This window comes from Anabrus simplex, chromosome 14 (assembly GCF_040414725.1).
Source record: "Anabrus simplex isolate iqAnaSimp1 chromosome 14, ASM4041472v1, whole genome shotgun sequence".
Taxonomy (NCBI): Eukaryota; Metazoa; Arthropoda; class Insecta; order Orthoptera; family Tettigoniidae; genus Anabrus; species Anabrus simplex.
Window position 1 is genome coordinate 66459467 of NC_090278.1, and position 19478 is coordinate 66478944.

Here is a 19478-nt window from a genome sequence, read left to right on the forward strand (position 1 = left end):
CCAGAAACTTGCGGGTTCAACATGGGGAGCAACTGCTACAGCTGTCATCTTGACAGACCCTAACCTCACGTTTTTTAAAGCACGTGGGCGCAGCTAACCTCACTGCTGCCATTTTCACAGGCCCTAACCTTACCTTTTTGGCCACGTGCGGCTCGGAATTTGAACAAGTGAACGTAGCTAACCTCACTGTTGCCATCATCAGAACAGTCTACGTTATGCAGATCAACACAGTTCTGAATCAGACAATTCGCATCATTAGTGGTACAGTACACTCTACTCTTCTTTTTCTGGTTACCTGTGTTGAGCCATATCGAACCTCCAAGAACAAGGTGATTTAATAATCTAATCCGTGAGTTCACAAAAATATTAGCGAACGTCGGTCTTCCCATACATAAAGACAGGCTTAATAGATTTGGCCATTTGAAATCACGTTCCCCGCCTGTACTCAAAGTGAAAGAACTGATCACCAGAGGGTTTAACACTTCAGTAGAATGGAGACAGGAATGGAACAATATAGCTCCGAAGGAGTGGCAACCTCTGTTTAATACCCAACTTCCATCAGCAGCTTTTCATCTGCCACGTAAAACGTGGGTTGCCCTTAAAAGGTTACGGACCAGCCATGGGAGAAGTGACTCGCTGCTCTATAAGTGGGACATGAGAACTTCATCTAACTGTGACTGTGGTGCGGAAAAACAGAGTATCCGGTATATTGTTATAGAATGTCGCAACACGGCATACTTGGGTTCGCTGGAAGACTTTGCTCAAGCCTCTAGAATGGTTTTACTTTGAATATTTCAGGTGCCCAGTTGATTGTTTTGCTTTTTAGGTTGTTACAACCCAAACTGTAATTTTATGTTATTCTATATATATAGTGTAATTTGCCATAAGCTAAATAAATAAATACAATTTTAATACAATGATCCATGAAACCTACATTTCATTAATGTGCTAATATTGCCCAATGGAAGGCGGTTAAAATATATAAACAAAAGAAGGTGGGTTCAGAATATATAAACCAGGGCTGGAAAAATCAGAAACAATTCTAGGAGACAGTAAAATTTCATAAATCAGATTCACCACCTTAGGCACTTCATTTAATGGGCTCAAATGTACTAAGACTTGAGCATTGCTTATTACACAGTAGTACAGTTCACAAAGAGCATAACGTAGAAAATCTGGTGCCAAGACCAGTAAAAAGTGAAGGTTTAACTTGTCGATGTAATGGCTATGAGCGATCATGAGATATATCAAATGCTCATATCGATAGAAAGTCAATGTTCAGGCATTCAGGTGTAACTGATGTTTATTACCGATTCTAAACCTGACCCATTCCATGACAAAGTGGACAAATACATTTAAAAATAAATCTTGAAAATCCTGACTTTTAAATATTTTTCCTCTTACACGATATATTGTAGTGCAAGTCAATAACACGCATTTTACAAAATAATTTTTTTATACAGTTTTGTGTTTGTTTTAATCTCGGTATATCTAACCAAATACAGTAGAGACAATACGCGACACTCAGCGAGATATCGAGGGACAGCTATTAGAGCTCTCTCTAGCGGATTGACCTGAGAACTACTGATTCTGTCACAAGACCACGTGTATTTGTGTGTGAAGTTTTTGGTGTTATTTATGCGTTTTCAGTGAGTTGACATAATTAAATAGTAGCGTGTGTCATTCCTTAATATCTCCTCTCAACATGAGGGGAGAGGTATGTGCTGTGTTTGGCTGCAGTAACTATGTAGTAGAGAAGAATGCGCGGTCTTTCTTCCCTTCCCTCGTGACAAGAAAATGTAAGTAAAATTGTGTTTGAATATATATTCTTCCAGTGACAGAGAGATCTTTTATAGTACTTCATAATCTTCTGACCTGCTCGACCCATATTTTAACTGGCTTAAAATGTAATACGCATATTTTATTGTATAGTGCAGCAGTTAACCTTCAATACCGATATGTTGTCCAGCTCCATGGCTAAATGGTTAGCGTGCTGGCCTTTGGCCACAGGAGTCCCGGGTTCAAATCCCGACAGGGTAGGGAATTTTAACCATAATTGGTTAATTCTGCTGGCACTGGGTGTATGTGCCGTCTTCATCATCATTTCATCCTTATTACGCCTACGGGCGTCAATCAAAAGACCTGCATCTGGTGAGCCGAACTTGTCCTTGGGCACTCCCGGCACTAAAAACCATACGCCACTTCATGTTTTTTTATTTTTTTTATTTTACCAATATGTTGTTGTAGGTGTGATCTGTGGGTTTGATTTAATTCAGGGAAATACATATGCATATGAGTGTGGATAGTTGTGTTCCAAGTTACCGCATGTGGAATGCCATAATGCATTGTCAAGCACTGATGAAAACGTGGGTGATTTAAGAAATGTACATATATTGTTGAAACAATATGATGATGCAAATTTGCTTTACCCTAATGTAATGGCATTATGGCAAGTATTGCTTGTAAGGAAAGTTTGAATATTTTTGAGGCTAAATTTATAGATTTTCTTTCTGTTAGTAGGCTTCAAATTAAAAGGAAAATTGTCCAGCTCTTAAATGTAAATTCATGGAATCATGTATGTAAGGAATGTGCCGATATTTTTGTTGACAAGTGTTTTAATATGATACAATGCTTTTAAATGAGAAAAAAGAAAAATCTAGCTGTGAACGTTCAGGCTGGAATTCTAAAGCTAAAAAAGTAATGCATAAATGAAAGATCAAGCCCTTTCTTCATTCATTTATCCAGAATTGCTTTAGCAACTTTGAAGTTAATATCTTAGTAACACTTTCTTTCTAGACGTAATTTATTTATCCATTTCCGTATATACATTTCCATTGATATTTGAATTTAGCGTGAATTTTCAGGTCAAGCCACTAAGAGCGCCACTTGCGACTTGTCTCCCATTTTAACAAGGCTAAATCCGGAAGTGTCGTGTATTGTCTCTACTGTATTTGATGTAACTCACCAAATAGTTCAAAAAGTTGGTAGCCCTTGTTCACTGACAATTGAAGATTTTCCTTTCAGGTGACTAATGGAGGGAAAAGTACAACTCTTTTATTGGCCAACAGTATAGTTTCCTTAGTGTGGAAAAGTAATACCTTTTTATGAATCGAATCTGAATTAGATCTACTTCAGATTGTCCCATCCGTAATAGTGAGGTAAGAAAGTTTTCTAACTTGAATTACAAATAAAAGACAATCATTTTAGATGTACCGGTATAGTTAGATCAGATACTGTAATCTCAGTATAACAGGAACCTCAAAAGATGAATATGCTTGAACGAATTAAAAACTTTTTATTTAATTTTAAAATCTTGTCCCATCTGTAACACATTTTGTGCATCTTCAAAAACATACAGAATATATTGTGAATTAAAATATTTTCACTAAATCTTCATTTACATCTGAAGCAAAGCTTAATATTCATGTTTGAGTGATGGTTTTCTAATATTTTATTTGAATATTTTATAATCCAAGGGTATACATTTCCATATTTTCTTAGAATAATACAGAGTTATACTAATTATTTGGTCTGCTTCACCTTTATTGACTTTTCAAACAACTAGGCAATGGAGTGAAGGACTGCTTGTTTAGGCATACACTACTGTATAAGATAGTAGGCTTTCTGGCTCTGATTTTCTTGTTTTACCTTCTTTTGTCACAAATAAATAAATAAATAAATTATTTTGGAGCCACTAATCTACATGGAAGATGGAGAAGGAGCAGTAAATGAAAGAGAAAACCAAACTAAGGGTGAAGAAGTATAGAGAAAAATTAAAGAAAGGCAAGGAACGCTTGAAAATTCATCAAGAGGCAGATGCAGAACGAAAAAAAAAAGGACTAAGGCAAAAGAGCGTCTAAAGTTAAACAGTTCTACAGCTTCAGGTAGGATGGAAATAATGATAAAGCGACAACAGGAGAGAGAGAGGAAAGGAGTTCAGAGGTTAAAAAAGAAAATACGACAAAATCACTTGTGACCTGCTCTTGATGGTTTGCAATTGGGTACATTTAAGTGCAAACAGTCTTTTGGAAAGGCATCTCAGAGAGTGATATGTGTTCTATTATCAATCAGTGAACCAGCACATATAAATAAAAGGGCCTTAAATAATGCATGTGTTAAAAGATGGAAAAAAAGCTAATTTAGGAAATCCTATAGCTAAAATTCTCATTATCAAACCCAAGAGCCCAAGTAAAAAACTTGCAGTTGTAACAAAAAAACCAATATATATATAACAACGGCATCTGGTTCATCACAATTGGTCAAAAACGTGCCTAAAATGGCAGCTAAATTTCTAATCCAAGAAATTAAAGAAAAGTATGGGTATTTTATGCACAAGATGATGTCAGTCGTCAGGCAAGATTACAAAACCATCGAACACCAGAGTACAGGTGAAAGACAGAAAAAGACACAAGATAATGACAGTAAGAGTAGCCTATTCCTTTTTTGTAAGTGAAAATCCAGACATTGACATTTAAAAGCAAATTCTATGATTTAAGGCCAAAAAGTATACTGCTCTCCTCCAATATGCAGCACAATGTGTGTGTACAAACAATATGCAAACTTCAGCTATACTGCTGAAGCATTGGCAAAGCATATTGAGAACTTCCCAAAGACTGCAAAAAACCTGATGATGAAACTTTGTTGCAACTTAAGTACTGAACAATGCAATGTGCAGTAGTTGTAGCATGAATAGTGTAATCAGTACATTACCAGATGAATGTGATCAAACAGCCACTATTTCCTGGAAATACTTGACTGAAATTTTGTGGGCGACCTGTACTTACCACTAGTGATGGCTCAGTTGAGGGGGGCTGTTAATATCCTTGAGAAGGTAGCACCACAATTCAAGTTTCACTGTTTTGTGAAAACCATTCAAGGAAATTATTTTGAAATCACAAGAAGCTGTAATTCAAACCGATTCCGAGAGAACTATTCCTGTGTAGCACAAGATGAAATCCAGAGTGCACACCGGAACAGTTTACAAGTAACAATATTTACATGCGTAGCATGGCTGAAAGGTGGATCAAAGGAATGTTACCGGGCGAGTTGGCCGTGCGGTCAGGGGCACGCGGCTGTGAGCTTGCATCCGGGAGATAGAGGGTTCGAATCCCACTGTCGGCAGCCCTGAAGATGGTTTTCCGTGGTTTCCCATTTTCACACCAGGCGAATGCTGGGGCTGTACCTTAACTACGGCCACGGTCACTTCCTTCCCACTCCTAGGCCTTTCCTATCCCATCGTCGCCATAAGACCTATCTGTGTCGGTGTGACGCAAAGCCCCTAGCAAAAAAAAAAAATTAAGGCCACGGCCGCTTCCTTCCAACTCCTAGGCCTTGCCTATCCCATCGTCGCCATAAGACCTATCTGTGTCGGTGCGACGTAAAACAATTAGCAAAAAAAAGAAATGTTATGCAATTATAAGTGATGATCTAGGCAATGATAAATGTTGTGTTTGGGTTAATGACTTACAAAGGACATAATGTTGGGAATGTAACATTTTTCTGATGTCGCTGGAAGTCAATTCAAGAATAAATATACATTAGGTAATTTCTGTTACCTATTTAATGACTTCGGTATTTATGGTGAGTGTTGTTTCTCTGCCACCTCGCATGGAAAAGGAGCAGTGGATGGTATAGGAGGGACCATTAACAGGAAAGTGTGGGGAAAATGCCAAAGCAAGACAAGCAATTGTTACGTAAGTCAAAGACTTTTACAAGATAGGCAGCGATGCTGTCAAGGGGATTCACTTAATTTTAGTAAACAGTGAAAAAATAAAGGAATACAGAGGCTTCTTAGAAGAAAGGTGGAAAAGTGCCAACGCCATTCCAAATAACCAGTCAAGCCATTACTTCCAGGCATTTTGTCTGTAACAAAGCAGTATTTTAACTAGAAGAACTCTTAACATCGGAACTTCATTTACAACAAATTTGGCAAGAAGGGGTTGATAGTGAATCAGAGAGAGATATACAGGGTCTTTATTTATGCTTGGCAAGGACTTTCTCGTTCAACCTTGGCCGCCGATGACAGGCCGCTGGCGCACGCGGTTTCCGGCACTTCTTGCAGTTGCTGAGAGCTGAGCTCTGAGATAGTAGGGTGTTGAATGAAGCTACTGCGTACTGTATGTTGTATTGTATAGTTTTTTATTGTGATTGTGTATAGTGCTGTAATGTATGTAAAATATTTGTTACGTGAACATGTATATCTGCACAATACTTACATTAAGTGCAGAAAATCGTGCGCTAGGACAAGACAAAAGTTTCAAGCGAAATTTCCAGGGAGACCCATTCCTATCAATCGGACAATAAAACAACTGGCTAAGAGATTCAAACGTACAGGTTCAGTAAACAATAAAAATAGACATAAAGGTCGTTATCTCCTGACTGAAGCGTGTTTGGTACGAGGATCGTAAGTAAAAATCTGTGGCCCCCTCGTAGCCCAGATTTAACGGCATGTGATTTTTATTTGTGGGGAATGTTAAAAAATGCAGTTTATGGGAAAAACCCCCACACACTAAACTTAAAGACAATATAAGAGCTGCAATTGCATCCATCAGTGCTGAAGAACTTGGCAGAGTAACCGAAAACTTCATTAGGAAATGCTGATTATGTTGGGCAGTGCATGGGAAACATTTTCAGCATAAACTGTAAAAATTGTGAGTAAAATGCATGATAATGATTTTGAGCACAAACTGTAAACACCAGGGTGCAAAATCAGAAAGAAATGGTGGGGGGGGATGAGGAACATAAGGATTAATTACTAGTGTTTATTTCAGGTAGTATTTTGCGGGGCGGGGGGTATAAATTTCCCCTGTAATTTAATTACCCCCTCCCCCAGAAAATGTAAATTTAAGATCTTTTTGTTTGAATTTTGTTGTTATAACGAGACTGATAAGCATTAGAACGTTATGCCAATCAGCTGAGAAGTTTATGAGAGACTCTCACTTTTTTAAGAAAGGCCAGCCGAGGCGCGATTTGTCCTAATTTATTCCTTTATTAGTGGAACCTTCGTCTATCAGGGCTAAGTTTTGACTGAAAATATTTGTCGGTTTGTACACTACTTAAGTGAACATCGGAAACACACCATCTCCAAGAAGTACAGGAGAGGTGTAAGCTTGAGCTACTTAGAGCAAAGACAAAGGAGGGCCTCAAGTAATTTATATTTTTCCCGGGTTTCAGATGGACTTGTCAGAGTGAAACATGACCAATAGGCTGCAGGTCCGGATCGCCACTGCTGCGTTGTTTTATTGCTCAAGGTCTGGCAGCCATTTGAATTACTGCTGATATTTTTAAGACGATATGTACAGTAAAAATCATGAATTTCAGTAATAAATTGTATATGTTCTATATTATCCTCGTTATTTCATAATGAAAGAATCCCCCTGGACAATTTTAGTGGGGTGGGGGGGAACCTTTGAGATAAAATCGTCGGTGGGGGGGGAAATCCCTCCCTTCCTCCCCCGCGATTTCGCACCCTGGTAAACATGGTGAGTAAAATGCACGATAATGATTTTCAGCACCGTATTACATACGCATGCACGGTAGCGGCAACCGAACCATCACTGGTGGCCAAGGTCGAACGAGAAAGTCCTTGCCAAGCATAAATAAAAACCCTGTAGAATCTTGGGCAATTCAACCAGGATCTAAAATAAGTTACAGTGATGTATATACAGCAACTGACTCCACTAGACACCATGAACTTGACCTGCCCAAGATATCAAAGAAGAATAATTATTTATTCACGAAGCACAAGATACAGCTACACTGAGCAAATTTCACTTCCACTGTCAACAGACTATTTAACAAACGTAAACTTTCATAATAAAATATAACAAACATAACAAAATATAACAAGATTTGTGGTTGTGAGTCAAGGATGTGTTGAAGTCTACTACATGAAACAAGTTTGCAGTGACATTTCCAAAGACATTCCTTTCAAAACAGACACAGCAAAGAAATAAGTAGTTAAATTTTCAGAAGTGTTAGATTATTGCCAGAACCTTACATAAAACCAATAGGGGTTAGGATTTTCTACAAGTTTAAAAAAAAAAATCCAGGACTACAAACTGTTGTTCACAATTTTGAACAATATATCATATAAATAAGTTGTACAGTGATATTTTATTGAATTGATGTTAACAAAGTACTTAATTAAATATAGGGTTGTGTATAAATTAATTCCCATGTTATTGAGCCTTTTGCCCCATCCGTAACATGCTACTGAATATTTAATTTTATTGTTTAAAATAATTAAACCTTAAAAAGTTATACATACCAGTACTGAGTTGTCCAAAGAGCTGTCCCATCTGTAACAACCATTAAAACCGATACATTACATATAATATCTTTAAATTAGAAAAAATATTTTATAGAATCATAATAATAATAATTAATAGAAATATGTAAAATCAAGTACATCCAATTCACTCTGATGTCATTCTTATAAACACACTTTAAAGTTCTAAATCAATCTCTGAAAGTCCTGTTCATAACGATAGCATACCTGCCAACTTTTAGAAATCAAAAATAGAAAGATTTTCAATTCTTGGATTTCATCATATATATTGCACCATGGTCTGGGTGAAAAAAGGTCAGGATAAAAGGCATACATATCTACAGTTACAATGTGAATTGACCATTACATTTCAAATCTTCAACTATGAAAATGTAAAAATGGTTACAAGAAAATGTACCTAATCATTCTCGTTTATGACACATACGAATAATAATAATAATAATATTTATGTCACATCTATATGATGGGTCGGTGAAACAAGTTTCCTTTATTAGACGGTAAAATTAAGGAAATTTATAGGTATCTCTGAATCCAACTTTTGTTATATTTTTTTGGCCATAACGAGAAAAGAATATACCAGAAACTGACACAACTCCCTGAAATACATTCAACTCATTAAAATTATGCACTGAAGTACGCGAAACTACCCACATACAAAACAATTCAATATGTCCCATACGACATGGGAGGGGGGCACAGAAACGCAAGAAAAAACACTTGGCCTACAACACCAACAAAACTACGCACAGAAACAACGTTAGCAGCACGTGAACCACACAATAACAAACTCATTATTTCGTTCCGATTAACTGAGTCGCTAGCCTCTCTTGCTTGCAGGACGATTGCCATCCCGAATCCCCAGCTGTATAAAGCACACATGCTGCTGTGGTGAGTGGGAAACGCAATACATGAAGGCGACGGACGAAACACTTGTGAAATAAAGCATCAAATAAATACGCTTGAAAATGAGGTTGCATAATTTACACAAGCATATAAGAATTTATCCTTTATCCTGGGGGAGTTTTGACCGTACTGGAGGTTATAAAACCAAATCCCATGGCTCAAGAGCCCCAAAGGGCCATGGCCTACCAAGCGACCGCCGCTCAGCCCGAAGACCTGCAAATTACGAGGTGTCATGTGGTGAACACGACGGATCCTCTTGGCCGTTATTCTTGGCTTTATAGACCGGGACCACCATCTCACTGTCAGATAGTTCCTCAATTGTAATCATGTAGGCTGAGTGGACCTTGAACCAGCCCTCAGATGCAGGTAAAAATCCCTGGCCTGGTCAGGAATCGAACCCGGCTCCTCCAGGTAAGAGGCAGGCACGCTACCCCTACACCATGGGGCCGGCACTGGAGGTTATACTGCTCAAAAATAGGAAGAAGTATAAGGAAATTGAAAAACGAGTTAAAAAACGGAAAGTTTGTAGGTAAATCGGAAGGGTTGGCAGGTATGAGATGGAATGACTCACCTTATAATTTCCATATTTAGGCACGCTAGAGAGACGACTGTAACAACAAGTGGACTGAAGAAAGGAAGAGAGCCGATGGAGAAAAAATGCATATGAAAGACAAGAAAGGTGAATCTTAAAAGCACTGCGTGATCCAACAGGGTTCATATGCAAATAATAATAAAAGAAACAAAACATCTTAGGAACAAATTTTAGTGTCAAGTTTTTTAAAATGCCACAAAATTAATTCTTATACATTGCTATTTCTGCGTGGAAATAAATTTTGAAAATACTGTTTTACCTCAGACTGAAATTTAGCAGTTAGAATTTTCTTTACGTCACCATGACGACGGGTGCCTGGGATTTGTTCAGTTCTGATACAAACACCACTACAAAACAAGTACTACCTGCAAAGAAGATGCGACCTGAATGTGGATCAAACTGTAGTATAAACAACCCAAAGAACACCGGCTCAGTATTTTAAATATACTTTGGAAGCTTGGAGACCACGCAAGACAATGGGATTTTATAATAAGGTATGTTTCTAAGGACGTGTCACTATACAACGAAAGAAATTTAGGAGAAGCTCTTCATTGGTCTGTGAAATATTAAAAGGTGAGGAAAGAATACAGGTCTGCAAGAAAATTTTTCCTCGACACACTTGACGTAACTGACGTGTGGGTACGTACTGCATTCAAAAAGACTAATTCTGAAAATGTAACACTTTCTCCTGACAGAAAGGGCAGACATGTAAACCGCAGTGCCAAGTCACACCTGACGACGTGCGAGCTAAAGTAAGAGAACACATAAACTCGTTCTGTTGCAGATTCACACTGCACAAGAAAAAGGAGCACCCGAAAATACCTACAGAAAGGCTTATCAATCACTGAAATAAAATGTACCTGTACAGTGAGTGGACGATAGAGATTCCTGGCACTTCAGCAACCCTGAGGTAGTACTCGGACATCTTCAACAACAAATTTAATGTTGGCCTACTCACTCCTAAAAAGGACCAATATGATACGTGCAGTGCACAGTCAGGATGCCGCAAAGAAAGAAATGGAAAAACCTGTGAAGAATAAATCTTTTATGCAAGAAATAAAAAAACAGTCACAAAACTAGAGCCCAAAATGAAAAATCCTTGTGTGTGCCCTCTTTTGACTTACAAAAAGACCTAAAGTATACCACAGTCAGAAGTGAGCTTGTTCTATCACAAGGTTTACAATTTATTTTACGTTGCACTGACACAGATAGGTCTTATGGCGATGATGGGATAGGAAAGGCCTAGGTGTGGGAAAGAAGTGCCTGTGGCCTTAATTAAGGTACAGCCCCAGCATTTGCCTGGACCCATTTTCACGGCTGCCGACAGTGGGATTCGAACCCACAATCTTCCGGATGCAAGCTCACAGCTGTGCGTCCATAACCGCAGGGCCAACTTGCCTGGTTGTTTCTATTATGAAAGGAAGTATGCACGCTATAATTTCACTGCATTTCATCAAGAAAATTCAGAAGGTTACTGCTTCTTCTGGCATGAACAGATTGGAAAGCGAGGTTCAAACAGAACCAAGAGCTTTATTATGAACTATATCAAGTTTAAAGTTAAAAAAGAATTACAGATTTTATATTCTATTCAGACAGCTGTGCAGGACAAAATCGGAATAGTATGTAGTTTACTCCCTTATATCATGACTGAAACCCTGCTAGTTTCCATCTGCCACAGATTTTTGAGGAAAAAAAAAGAAGGGCAAATGCAAAATTAAGGGAACTTAATGCGACCTCTCACTAAAAGAAGAAAGAAAGGGCAAAACATTTACGTTCCAGATCCAACGGGTTATGCTTTTTTGCATAGCAAAAGCAAAGGGTAAACCACACATGGTAAAATAAATTTCACAAAGGGCACAAAGAATTGCAGGGAACCTCGGATTTTGACAAGTAGAGCTAGGTAGCAAGGAGAAATAAAGAGAAAATACACGGGAACAAAGGGAGACAGGTTTGTATTGGGAGAAGGATTGCCAGACGTCCCGGATATTACGGGACAGTACTGTATTTGTGTTAAAAGTCCCGCGTTCTGGACAGTTCTTATCCAGGAATGCAATTGTCTCATATTTTAAATCTTGAGTGAAATACCTTCCCATCCAATTAACTTGGATTATCAAGACTCAACTGTACGCCCATATGTAATATTCTCATATCCCCTTCTGCCACATCCCTGAGTTCGTTATAATGAAACAATTTGTAATTAACACATGTTAATTATGATTAGTCTATAGAAAGCCTCAGAAAGTGACATCATCCCACATCCGCAGCGCCATCAGTATTCCACTTCTCATATCCCCTTCTGCCACATCCTTGAGTTCCTTATAATGAAACAATTTGTAATTAACACATCTATATATATATAAAATAAGAGTTTTGTCTGTACATTGCTCAGAATTTGAAAAGAATGGTATTTCTGTATCGGTCATGTCCACAGTAACAAGAAAATGCATTTTTTACTTTTCCGTAATTTCTGTCTGAGTGTATGTATGTACACGTATCACGAGAAAACGGCTGAAGAGAATTTAATGAAAATCGGAATGTAAAGTCGGGTGATGAACCGCTACAATCTAGGCTATAAATTATTTTAATCACGCTGAGTGAAATGGTAGTTTAGGAAAAGGCCTGAAATTTTATTCCCAAATATTTATGTTATTAGTGACCGTGTCTTAATGAAAATCGCTAGATAAAGATGGGAAATAATTCGCTACAATATAGGCTATACACGCTGAGAAAAATGGTAGTTTAGGGGAAGGCCTGAAATTTAACTGTCAAATATTTATTTTATTAGTGGTCGTATCTTCACGGAAATTGGTATGCAAAGTTGGGGAATAGGTCGCTATAATCTAGGCTATCAATAATGTTATTCGCACTGAGTGAAATGATAGTTTAGGGGAAGGCCTGAAATGTAATCTATATATAAAATAAGTGTTTTGCCTGTGCATTGCTCAGAATTTGAAATGAATGATATTTCTGTATCTGTCATGTCCACAGTAACAAGGAAATGCATTTTTTACTTTTCCGTAATTTCTGTCTCTGTCTGTCTGTATGTACACACATCAATAGAAAACGGCTGAAGAGAATTTAATGAAAATCGGTATGTAATGTCGGGTGATGAACCACTACAATCTAGGCTACAAATTATTTTATTCACGTTGAGTGAAATGGTAGTTTAGGGGAAGTTCTGAAATGCAATTCTCAAATAAGTTATTTATGTTATTAGTGGTCGTATCGATAAATACTACATAACTAACATAACTTTAGTTATGTTGTAAGTTAGTAGTAGTTATGTAAGAAGTTATTAATTTTCCGATCACTTATGTCTTATACATTGTTACCGTACCACATATTATCAGAGGTATTCATGAATTTGGATTTTTGTTACTAAGTCCATATCAGCGCCGAGTCACGAGAAAATGGGTAAACAGAATTTAGTGGAAATCGGTATGTAAAGTCTGAGAATAAGGAACTACAGTCTACGATATAAATAATTTTGTAAGACACCCTAATATCACACAGTCGAAAGAAAACTAATGTGAAGGCCTGCAATATAGAAAGCTCATAAACTTTATCAACAATAACATTACATTGACCATTGTTTGTTACGATGTGCTTTTCGTCTTCTGTTTCCTCTGCAGCGTACCGAGGTTTTTTTAATTTGCTTGACGTCGCACTGACACAGGTAGGTCTTATGGCGACGATGGGATAGGAAATAAACAATGGTGTGAAGGAAGCGGCCTTGGCTTTAAGGTACAGCCTGGTGTGACTGGTGTGAAAATTGGAAACCACGGAATACCATCTTCAGGGTTGCCGGCAGTGGGGTTCGAATCCACTATCTCCCAGATGCAAGCTCACAGCGGCGCGCCCTTACCACACGGCTAACACGCCTGGTCGTACCGACTGTAACAGCCTGCCTGTATATTGGTGGGAAGTAGCTGGGGTGTACGATAACTTTCTTCTTTAGCATGTCATTCCTCTGGTTCATACATTTTCAGATATATCTGGTACGTAACACACTGGTTCATCATAGTATTCGAGTTATTCAATCCCTACTCTGAGCCACTGATTGGAATGAGCAGTGTGCATATTTAACGGAATAATGACAGAGGAGTGTTCATGGCTGTCTGCGACCTGGTTATTCCAGCTCTGGAACTTTGGACTCTTAGATCGGCACCGTAGTACTGTTCGTTGAAAGTGAGAAAGTGTGCGGTTTTTCATTTGATCGAGTATTTTATATGATAACATTGCTTTCAATCGCTACATTCCTACTGACGTTTTTGTAATGACCTATGTGGAATTCAGTTAGGAAAACCACCAAGTCAGTCTTTCTGAGAATCCCGTAGCGAAGCACGGGTACATCAGCTAGTGTTAATTATGATTAGTCTATAGAAAGCCTCAGAAAGTGACATCATCCCACATCCGCAGTGCCATCAGTATTCACTTCTCATATCCCCTTCTGCCACATCCTTGAGTTCCTTATAATGAAACAATTTGTAATTAACACATGTTAATTACGATTAGTCTATAGAAAGCCTCAGAAAGTGACATCATCTCACATACGCAGCGCCATCAGTATTCCACTTCTATTATTATGCTTTAACAAAATGCTGTCCTGTCTTGTTTTTGTGTGCAGTAAGGTCTCTGCGAAGTTGAGAAACTTCTGTTAAATTCCTCCCTTCTGCCAGGCCAGCTCGGACCAGTGTTCAGTCACCAATGATCTGCACACAGATGGCCGATTCTCTATCAATTGTTGAACGTTTTCACAGAACTTGGAAATATATTGAACATTTCCCCTGATAAATTATTCCAATCCCTTACTCTTTGTCCTCTCTCTCCCTTTCCTGGAGTTTATTCCAAAGTATGGGGTGCACTGTTTTGCTACATCTCCTCTTATTGCTGACATATTTAGGTTCAGGTTTTAAACCAACGCCGTACATGTCAGCCTTGATATTGTCAGTCCACCGCTTAAAAGGCCTTCCAAGTGGTCGTATTCCCCTGGATCAACTTGGAGAGCCTTCTAATAAAATGACCCATACAAGCTTTTGTCGAACATCTGCATTTCTTATGTGGTCACATCAAGTCAGTCCAAGAATCCACCGAAGCATCTTCATTTCCATGGTATGAAGAGTCTGCTCGTGCTTTTTTTTCATTGGACGACATTCTGTCCCGTAAATAGCTGCTGGGCATATCACGGTCTTGTAAATTTTTGCCTTTAGATGGTGAGACATCTCAATATTTGCAGAGAACTCCAGTGACTCTTCTCCACTTGAGCCAAGCAGCATTTACCCGCATTCGGGCATCAAAAGTGGTACCACAGTTCGAAGTGACAACTGACACTAGGTATTTAAAATGCATGTTCTTTTTTTGCAATTCTTGATCCTTATGGTCCCACTAGATTGGGGGCTACATTCTAGGTATTCGGTTTTCTGGGCTTTGGGGCACAGACCATTCTCAGCCAATTTGTTGCTCATTGGGCGAGTTGGCCGTGCGGTTAGGGGCGTGCAGCTGTGAGCTTGCATCCGGGAGAAAGTGGGTTCGAACCCCACTGCCAGCAGCCCTGAAGATGGTTTTCCATGGTTTCCCATTTTCACACCAAGCAAATGCTGGGGCAGTACCTTAATTAAGGCCATGGCTGCATCCTTCCCATTCCTAGGCCTTTCCCATCCCATCATCACCATAAGACCTATCTGTGTGGGTGCGATGTAAAGCAAATAGAAAAAAAAATTGTCGCTTGCGTGTCTGGTGTTGGAGCCCAAGGCGTGATTGTTGGGCAAGTACCACATCATCCGCATAAAGAAGGGTCCACGGATGTGATGTCTGTATGTCCTTGTCCTACAAATGAATATTTGCCCCAATTTGTTCTCTTGAATTCAAACTTTATTGTATATTATGAGCTTTCCTCAAGCTTATTCGTCTACTAAAGTCATTCCACTCCATCTCTCCACCGACAACTCGGAACATTGGGCATAACTTACTCAAACAGCTCGTCTCCTTATTCCCAAGTCTTTCCAGCGCAAGGTTTACAACATTTTTGTGGAGGAAAAAAGAAGACTCACCCAAGCAACTATGAGTAAAGTGCACAAGTTGCGGTGTATATACAGTACTGGAAATTAAGCTAGTCTTCTTGTCATTACCTTACTTATCGAGATGATAGTGTAAATGTTCAAAATGTGCTCCATTGCGCTGTAGGCAGTGTTCATAATGATCACGCAGATTTTCCAACATATTCTGGAACAAAGGTTGCTGCAGAGTCCCGAAGAACGAGATGATCTTCTCACGTAATGCAGGCACAGTTTTGGGTGGATCTGGACAATTGAAAATTTGCTCCTTTAACATTCCCCACACAAAAGCATCAGGTGGTGTGAGATCGGGGGAATGTGATGGGTAGGGGAACTCAGCCCCGCAGGAAATTAGTCGTCCTGGAAAGGTTTCTTGCAGCATAGCCATAGTCTGTCGAGCGGTATGGCAGGTCGCACTGTCTATTCATCTGCATGTTTCTGGCACGACAAAACCTTCTTAGATCCTGAATAAACGGCCTGATGACTATGTTCCTATAGCGTTCCTGGTTAACAGTAAGAGGTGCACCATCATCATTCTCTATGAAATACGGACCTAGCACACCGTTTCCTGACATTGGACACCAAATTGCCACACGCACACTATGTAGCGGTTTCTGGACTATAGTGTCTGGCCTCTCAAAACCAAGAAAGCGAGTTGTTTGGCGACTGATAAAACTGTCCAAGTGAATGTGACTTTTGTCGGAGAACCACACGTTGAACAACAAATCTGGATCCTCGTACGCCATGGCCAAAAATCGCGTACAATATTCCACCCTGACATGCCTATCGTGCTCTGTCAATCGTTGCCCAACCTGTATTCGGTACGGAAATCCACCTATGTCTTTAAACAGCCGTCGAAGTGACGTAGGGCTGATGTTTAATTTCAAGGCTGATCGCCGAAGACTTCATTTTGGAGACTGCAACACCTAATTGAGGACATGTCCATGATTTTCATTAGTTGACACAGTTACTGGCCTACCAGACCTTCCTTTGCGTTGACACAATACCCTACCTGTACGACGAAATTTTTTAACAATAGATAGCATAACTGTGTTGCTAGGTGCTTGCTTATTGAAGTGTTCACGATATTGTTCCGCCACTAACTTTAAACTCGGCCCACCTGGATAACCGTTTCCGTACGAGCGAAAATAATACTCCACTATAAACACTTTTTCCTCAGTCGCAAGACTCATTGTCACTTCCAATCACAGAGCACAACATTCCTTACACAACTAACAATTCATCATGGCGATGTAACAACATGCAGACGCTCAAGCGTGCGCATGCGCACAAATGAGTACTGTATATTTTGGTGCATACTGTACTACTGGTACACGTTTCAATTGAGAGCAGTGCAATAAACTATTGTATATATATTTACTTGCTATAAAATGGTGATCCTTTTGTATATGGTTTCTTTTTTTAAATTTTGCCTAAATATTATATATATATATATATATTTATAGTGAAAGTTTTGCAAAAATAAATACACTGACTGACAAAAAAAATGGAAGTACCAACATGGGGAAGAGGAAACAAAATTAAGCTTTGCGTGTTGAGAGGGCATGAGATGTTTTTTCAATGATTACGAGCCTACTTATCAATATGACATTGCACCCCCTCTGGCCTGGATGCATGCACTGATTTGGTTGAGAGAGGGGTCATAAAGCCGTTGTATCCTCTCCCGAGGCAAGCTGGCCCACAACTGTTGTAATTGGTCTTGGATATCCTGGATAATGGCAATGGGACGGAGTTAACATTCGAGCTGGTCCTACACGTTCTATCGCGGACAGGTCTGGGGATGTTGCTCGCCATGGGAGTACCTCAACATCATGCAGACACGTGCTGTGTGTGGACTTGCATTGTCCTGTTGGCACTGTCGCATGAGAGGTAACGCATGAGGACGCAGGATGTCCGTAATGTACCGCTGTGCCACCAGAGTTCCCTCAATCACTACTATCCTGAGTCATACACGATGGCTCCTCACACCATGACGTTAGGAGTACCACTGCTGTGCCTCTCTAAAACATTGGTAGAATGGGACGTCTCCCCAGACCACCACCACCACACTCGCAGATGATGGTCTTCCGGGGTAGCACAAAACCACGAGTAATTGCTAAACACAATGCAACGTCATTCATTAGTAGTCCATGCTTCCTGGTAACAGTACCACTTGAAATGCAGCCATTTGTGTTGTGGTGTTAGCGGCAACCTATGCATGGGATAGTAATTCCCATCATTACTTCAGCCCAGTCGACAAGACTTTCACACATGTGTAATGGCTGTCATATGTTTACACGCTCGCGGCCTTCTCCGGAAGCATGTTGTCAAGTGGTGCTCAGAGCTGCCAAACTCTGTACTTAGGAACTACTGAGTGAGTGGTGCTTCGATACCTGGTGGTGGTGATTATCGTTACAGGATCGGTGAGGAGTTGTTCTTGCCGTGCGGATGTTAGGATAGGACCTGGACAAGACCAGTGATATAGGGACAAGAAAAGGGGGTCTGGGGACGTAAGCCCCCATGCTAGAAGTGGCCCTAAGCCTCTAGTTTCGTGTGGAAACACGAATGGTCTGGACTGGCTCTTGCCGTGCGGACGGTTAGGATAGGGTCTGGACAAAACCTGTGATATAGGAACAAGCAACATGTTACAATTTCTTGCGCTATTATTGTGCTGGGGTTGGTAACGGATTATGATTTAAATTATTGACGGGCACAATATCACGTGCCACTTTACACTGGCCAATAGGAATGCAAGTAGCTACTTCAGAAATGAAAATCGTGTGTAATACTGTTCATTAGGTTATAAATGTACTTCTTGGGGCGGGATGGTGGGTTCCTGGACATCGCAATTAACAGATCCCTCCTGTGAGACGCTCTCCAAGTAAGATTTCAATTAATTTCCACTTGCTTATAACGTTATAACATTAGAAATATGATGTTGACTGGGCTAAAGTAATACCTAATTCCCTAGTCCGGCTGCTGCTTGTCTCCAACCAATGGTGCGGGATGAAACAGACTGTTGCAGGGAGTCCATTACTTGTTCTCAGATGGCAGGCGCACGTGTAAAGGGGTTATGACGTGCTTGGTGCACAATACAGCGATCCTCCCTTGTGGTAGTCAGATGTGTCGACCGGAAGAGTGACGATGAGTATGCCTGTCCTCATGTTCCCATACAGTCCAATGTCGCATTCAAATGCACACAAATGTGAATATTGCACGGTTTGACCAGCCAGCCAAATGGAGACCCACAATGAAGGCAATGAGGCCCCTTTCAAACAATGTAATGTGCTGACAACACTGTTTCACACGAGTATGTGTCCTTCACATTGATCACTAAACATCCGATACTGTTCATGCCCCTTACATATCCCAACAGGCAAGGGCGCCCATACCCGGGGGCAAGGTGGGGCTGCGGCCCCCCTCTAGCTCTCAGGGAAAGGCAAAAATCTAGTGTAGTCAGGTGTTTTCCTTTCAAGATAATGATTTAAAAGTCAGTATTACATAGAAGTTGTAGTACCGTCCCCCACCAACAGGCAGGGGATACCGTGGGTTATTCTACCGCAGAATACAAGTCGCCATTTATCTTCCAAAATATTAAAAATTCTACGTAACCCCAGGTCTGCCCCCCCCCCCTACAAAC

At 39.9% G+C, this 19478-nt stretch overlaps 1 protein-coding gene across 1 annotated transcript in view; it reads right to left on the reverse strand.

The window, feature by feature from the left end:
- LOC136885444 (uncharacterized) overlaps window positions 1-19478 on the reverse strand; it is a 177698-nt gene that overhangs the window by 155954 nt on the left and 2266 nt on the right. The window contains exon 2 of the mRNA XM_067158004.2: window positions 8270-8300. The gene's annotated coding sequence lies outside the window, so the exon portion shown is untranslated. The remainder of the gene's footprint in view (window positions 1-8269; window positions 8301-19478) is intronic.